Source organism: Camellia sinensis, chromosome 14 (genome assembly GCF_055761805.1).
Source record: "Camellia sinensis isolate YWXY chromosome 14, ASM5576180v1, whole genome shotgun sequence".
Taxonomy (NCBI): domain Eukaryota; kingdom Viridiplantae; phylum Streptophyta; class Magnoliopsida; order Ericales; family Theaceae; genus Camellia; species Camellia sinensis.
In genome coordinates, this window is record NC_138974.1 from 108,671,819 (window position 1) to 108,679,275 (window position 7,457).

Sequence of the window (7,457 nt, forward strand, 5' to 3'; positions counted from 1 at the left end):
TAATAAATTAAGGATAAGTACAAAAAAAATTTCTTGAAAAGTTCAACACACACCACTATTACCAAAATATCTTTAATGGCTAATTATTATTTTAAACTTTAAAATGATATAAATTTTTTTAAAAATAAAATTAGTATTTTTAGAATTCTGTCATCAAGATCTATTAAATAAGATTTAAGTTGACTATAAAATTCTTTAAGAAAAAATTACCTTCGTAATTGACGTAAATAGTAAAATTTTACTCTATTTCATCGTGTAAAATTTTATTCTGATTGACGTTAGTTTCAACATAAAAAAAAATTACTATTTTTTTTATAAAGAATTTTATAATCAACATAGATCTTGTTTATTAGATCTTAACGAGGAGATTTTAAAACTAATAATTTTATTAAAAATTAATATATAAATCAAAAGTTATATTATTTTAATTTTTAAAATATAAAAGTAGTTACTGAGAGTAAGATTGTTTATAAAAAAGTTGAAACAAATTTGTTTGTCCGCGTTTTTTCTCCATGGACTTGCAAATTAAAAAAGGTTGGACTGCCTTTTTCACTTTGAAGGGGACCAATGAGGAACTTTTAATCAAATATCTCAATTTTGAAATCTTAGAGATCTTAACTACCAAACTAATTTTGTTATTCTCAAACTCTTACATAAACATATATGGAGGACCTCTCCCTAATTTCCCTTTGATTATAAGTTACTAACTCTTTTTCTAATTTAATAGCTCTTCTTCTAATTTAATTATTATTTTTATCATAAAAAAATACTCAGAAATTCTAATTTAGCACCCCTAATCCGCTCCTAATAATGTGGAATGGACCCACTCCTCACTTGTCAAATTGAGGATGTTCTATGTTACAATTTAGGATTTTTCTTAAGTGTGTCTTGCATATGGTATGCAAGGCATTTACGCCCTTTCTACTTTGCATTTACACCTTCTAAGTATTGGGTTATACGACATTTTCTTAAAAGTATACACATTGGTGACCTGCTAAATGAGTCCTTTGCAGGTAAATTAATTAAATAATGTGAAAATATTTTCAGAAATGGGTGTAAACTTTTACAAAATAGTGTAAGGTATAAACTTTCAGCAAAAGGTGTAAACCTTCAGAAAATGGTGCAAGGGTTTTGACGAGAGGGTATAAACTTTCAGAAATGGGTGTAAATTTTCACAAAATGGTGAAAGTATTTTGACGAAAAGGTACACAAGTTTAGAAAATTTTTCAGAAAAGGTATAATGTTTCAGAAAAAGTGTAACATTTAGTTTAGTATAAATTTTATCGACAAATAAGAGTTTAGTCGCTAAAGGTTTGAAATTTTATTACCATCGGCCCCCCTTTCTCTGTTTCCCACCAACACCTTCTCTGTTCTCTCTCACACGCACACAGAATAGTCACCACCAATCCTGACCCCCGCTGACCACCCAAGCGTCGGTGGCCTCCGGTGCTCACTGCCGTCTGACATCGCCACCTCTACGGCCACCGCTGCCGCAAATCAAAGGTTTTTTTCTCTCTTGCTATCGATCTTGGTCTCTCTCTGTCGATGTTGGCCTATTCTCCGTCGATGTCGGTCTCTCTCTGTCGATCCCTATCTATCTCGATCTGTCTCTGGCGATCTTGGTCTGTCTGTGTCCATGTGGGTCTTTTCTCTGTCGATCTCTGTCTATTTCGGTCCCTCTTTGTCGATCTTGGTCTGGCTGTCTCTGTCGATCACTATCCATCTAGGTCTTTATGTCTGTCGATCTCAGTCCATCTCTCTCTCTCTCTCTCTCTCTCTCTCTCTCTCTGTCCCTTGCTCTATATTAAAAACGGTTCTCTTTTGCATTGACATACTTGGTTGGATTTGGACTTGGAGTCGCTATTCCAAGCCCTCCCAAACTCGTCTTCTCTGAAACAGACTTCTATTGAGAGAAAGACCAAGCCCTCCGAACGCCCTTCTCTCTCACATTGCCATTATTTGAACAAGACAAATACAGTTTGATTGGATTTTAGGAACTTACACGTTTTGTGAAAAAACGGAACTTACATGTTATGCGAAGTTACTTACATCTCTTGTGAAAACACTTACACTTTTTGTGGAAGGTTACACATTTGTGTAATAATTTATTTTGTAAAATTTACACATTTTCGTTGAAATATTTACACCTTTTTTGAGAAGTTACTACTTTTGTAAAGAATGTTATTAAAAGAATTTACACCTTTTATTGGAACTTACACATTTTTTGAGAACCGAACTTACACTTTTTGTCAAATAATTTACATCTTGTGTGAAAAAATTTATACCTATGGAAAATATGTTTTCATAAAGTTTACACATTTTGTTAAAAACTTAAATGTTTTCTGAAAGTTTACACCTTTTGGTAGAAATAATTACACATTTTATGAGAAGTTACTCTGTTTGTGAAACAATTTTTTCGAGAAAATATACACCTTTCATTAAAACTTACACCTTTTGTGACATAATTACATCTTTTCTGAAAATGTTTACACCTTTTATGGAAATCTGAATTATATTTTTCATAAAATTTACACCTTTAATGGGAAGTTACACTATTTGTGACATAACTTCGATCTTTTGTGAAAACCACATACAAGTTTTTGAAAATATACACCTTTCATGGAAAGAATATTTGCATAAAATTTATACCTTTTGTTAAAAACATAAACCTTTTCTGAATGGTTACACCTTTTTGTGGGAATACTTATACCTTTTCTGAATGGTTACTGCTTTTGTGAATAACTTTTTCCATAAAATTTACACTTTTTATGTGATATTACACCTTTTCTGCCAGCAACACTTAAACCTTTTTCAAAAATTTACACATTCTATGGAAAATATGTTTTTATCAAGTTCAGACCTTATTTTAAAAACTTACACCTCTTTTGAAAAGGTACTCCTTTTGTGAAACAAAAATTTTTAAACACTTTATACCTTTTAAATAGGAGTTACATCTTTGGTGAAGACAATTAGACTTTTTTTGAAAATTTACACGTTTTATGGAAAATATGCTTTGATAAAGTTTGTTAAAAGAAATTATTTGACAAAAGGTATAACCTTTTCAAATGTGGTGTATGTTTTTTCGAAGAAGGTGTAAATGACCTTAGAAAAGATGTAAGTTTTGTTTTTCGCAAAAGGTGTAACTTCAAATAATAAGTGTAAATTTTATGAAAAAGGTTTTGCCACAAAATGTGTAATTTTTCAAAAAAGTTGTAAATATTTCCACGAAAAGGTGTAAAATTTAGGAATAGGTGTAAACTTTGTGATACAATCAAGCTGAATGTTTCGTTTTTACAAAAGATATAAGTTCCCAAAGAAGCTCTAAATTTTATCGACGACTTATACGTTGAAAATTTTATCACCATCGACCAGCCAACCGTTGCGGCCTACCGACTGACATTGCCACCGCCACCGCCACCGCCGCTGGTGCAAATCAAAGGATTTTTCTGTCTCTATCCATCTCGGTCTCTCTTTGTCCATCTCTGGCTCTTCTCTGTCGATGTCCGTCTCTCTCTCTCTGTCTGCCGATCTTTGTCTGTATCGATCTTGGTTTGTCTGTGTCGATCTGGGTCCGTCTCTCTCTGTCGAACCATGTCTATCTGGGCTCTCTCTGTCTATATCGATCTTGGTTTGTCTGTGTCGATCTAGGTTCGTCTCTCTCTGTCCTACCATGCCTATCTCGGTCTCTGTCTATCGATATTCGTCTGTCTCTCTCCCTCCCTTCGTCTCTATCTGTCTATATCGATATCAAACCATGAACAACATAAATACAGTTTGATTGCGTTGTAGCAACTCACTCGTTCTGCGAAAAAACGGAACTTACACCTTTTTTGAAGTTAATTTCATCTTTTGTGAAAACACTTACAGTAATTCTGGAAGGTTATAGTTTTTTGTGAAATAATTTATTTTGGAAATTTACACATTTTTGTTCAAATACTTACACCTTTTCGGAAAAGTTACCTCTTTTGTAAAATAATTTCAATAAAAAATTTACACCATTCTGAAAACAGAACATACACCTTTTGTCAAATAACATACATCTTTTGTGAAAAAATTTACACCTTTTATGGAAAACTACATTTCATAAAATGTACACCTTTTGTTAAAAAAACTTACACCTTTTCTTAAAGTTTACACCTTTTGTTGGAAATACTTACACGTTATCTAAAAAGTTACTCCATTTGTGAAATAATTTTTTCAATAAAATTTACGCCTCTTATTAGAACTTACACATTTTTTAAAAACAAAAGTTACACTTTGCGTGACATAACTTACATCCTTTGTGAAAACAGTTATATTTTTTTTGAAAATTTCCACATTTTCTTAAAAACTTACACCCATTCTGAGAAGTTACTCCTGTTGTGAAATACCTTTTATATGACTTACCTTTTATATGACTTACACCTTTTTCAAAATCAAAAGTTACACATTTTGTGACATAACTTAAATCTTTTGTGAAAACAGTTACACGGTTTTTTGAAAATTTACACTTTCTTATGAAAATATGTTTTCATAAAGTTTACACCTTTTGTTAAAAACTTACATTTTTTCTGAAAGTGTACACCTTTTGGGGAAAATATTTACAAAACTTTTCAGAAATGGTGTAAGTACATCCACTGAAAGGTTTAAACTTTCAAAAAAGGTGTAAGGATTCACAAAAGCTATAAATTTTATGAAACCAAATTTTCCATAAAAGGTGAAAATTTTATGGAAAATATTAACTTACAAATGAAGCAACTTTTCAGAAAAAGGTGTAAGTATTTGCATGAAAAGGTGTATGTTTTTAGCAAAAGGTATAATTTTATGAAAAAATTTATTTCACAAAAGGTGTAACTTTTTAAAAAAGGTTTATGTTTTTCACAGAAGGTGTAAATGATTTCAAAAATAGTCTAAGTCTTCGATTCACAAAATGTGTAAATTTTATGCAAAGTTTATTTCACAAAAGAAGTAACTTTTCAGAGAAGGTGTAACCATTTTCAGAAAAAAGGTGTAAGATTTAAGAAAAGGTGTATGTTTGAACAAAAGATGTATATTTTTGGAAAGAAATTATTTCACAGAAGGTGTAATTTTTGAGAAATGGTGTATGTTTTTTCCACAAAAGATGTCAGTAAATTGGCAAAAGGTGTAAGATTCGTTTTCAGGAAATATGTAAGTTCGAACAAAATGTGTAAAGTTTTTTGAATAAAAATATTTACAAAAGGTATAACTTTTGAGGAATAGTGTAAGTAATTTCACTATAACATATAAGTTTTCAGAAAAGGTGAATGTTTTAAAAATGTGTAAATTGTATGAAAAAACTTATTTCACAAAAGGTGTAAATTTTCTGAAAAGGTGTATGTTTTTTTCACAAAAGGTGTAAGTCACTTCGTAAAACGTGTAATTCAAGCTTTCATGAAAGGCGTATGTTTTTCCACAAAATCTTCAAGGGACATCAGAAAATGTGTAAGTTTTGTTTTTACAAAAAGTGTAAGTTCCAAGGTGTAACATTTATGAACAAAATTAATTTATAAATGATGTAACTTTTCATAAAAAGGTGTAAGTTGTTAGAAAAAGTATAAAATTTTCAAAAATGCGAAGTGTTCAGAAAAGGTGTAAGTTCCCCCGCCTGGTCCGTCTCTCTTCCATCTCGGACCCTCTCTCTTTGTTTGTCTTTCTCTCTCCCCGTCTCTCCGTTGTTCCATTTTCCCGTAGCTGTAGGGTTTTACAGAGAAAAATATTTTAGGGCAAAAATCATATTGAAAGAACAAAGCTTATTTACTTGAGTTTGGCGAACATCAATCATTTAAGTTCTTGGGAAGGCTAGCCATGGAAGTGGATGCATAAATTTTTGTTTGAAGTTGATTTTTGTCGCTGGAGCACAATCGCAAGGGTTAATCGAGCACCAGCGTCGGTTTGTCTACTCCGGTTGGTATTTCCTTTATTTCGTGCTGGTACATTCTCTATCTCCTTGTTTGTCTTCTTTCATTCGCATATACCTTCACACCCAACCTGAAATCGACCCAATAGGAACTGTTCTGTACTCCATTTTTGTATTTTGTGCTATTCGAATAGGAATTCTTCCCTCTACTACCCGAAATCGACCCAATAGGAACTGTTCTGTACTCCATTTTTGTATTTTCTCCCTTTCGAATAGGAAGTCTTCCCTCTGCTATCAGTGCTGCAAGTTGAACGTAGGTATCATAGTAGTTAGCAACAAGTATAAAAGGTGTTCTGCATTTACATGGCGAACTTGTTAGGTTAGGTTATATATAACCAAAGAAGACTTAACAAAAAATTTGTGTAATGTTGGCACGGGAAAATTAATTTTTTTTTAGAGTACCGAAAAAGCAAAAATAAGAAACTCGATAAACAAACAATGACTAATCTTGATTCTGCAACAGCTAGCACACTCGGTTGAATTCTGCTTTCAATTTTGTAGCACTTGGTGATTTTATATTGCCGGAACTTATGTTTAGAAATAATCTGTGTTACACGGAGTCTTCAAAATAGATCAAATACCCGTATCGGACACCTGAGAGTCGGACAAGGGTATGGGATATGTGTCGGATACTTTTCAACGGACACTTCTTATATAATTGTATATAACACAATTATTATATGTGCAAATTATTGTCAAATTACTATAAATGTCATTTTGACACTGTAAGTTACATATAGTACCATTTTATGTCACATATTAGATTAAAAATATGATATTTTTTCTCCAGATCGCGTACCGTTGAATGTAAGATTTAATGAGTTGGACCTGTACATACATACCTGCACCTGGCACCCGTACCCGAGTCCGTGTAACACAGAAAATAACTGTTTGTTTCAGTGTTGAAGTTCATGCATAGTTGACGGTATTGAACTTAAAACATAGGAAAGCCAATTGAAAGAGTTGAAATGAGGATGACGATTTTCAAATTTTGTAGAGAGCTATTCGTTCCCTACACCCAATTCTTTTTCCAGAGTCGAACCCTTCACTTTCATGGCTAGCCTTACCAACAACTTAAGCGACTGGAGACGATGGCTGAAAACCAATACCTTCTCCCCACCTGATTCGGATAAGCCTAATAGATTAAGGAAGAAGTTTGCCTTCAGTCCTTCTCTAATATCCAACTTTTCTAAGATGTGGTCCATCCGGGCATCGTCAATGCCCTCTGTTTCTGTGGTTGACGTGTATGTAGATGAACTCTTTAGGAGAGATCTCAACTGCGCGTGCACATAGAGTGTGCTCCCATCCTAGCTGATGTTCAACTTCTTAATTAAGTTGTTCAGTTCTTCAACTTCATGAACTATTGTAGGGCTGAGGTGAAGAAATGCAGAAAAGTCAACAAGCCTAGGCAATTCATGAAGAAAATCTCATTCGTAGAAATGGACAGCCTTACCTGTCATTGCACGCAACTCTTGAATGACGGTTACCTTTCTCTTGAAATTATAATCTTTCTGTTGAATAACAGTTACATTTCAAGAGA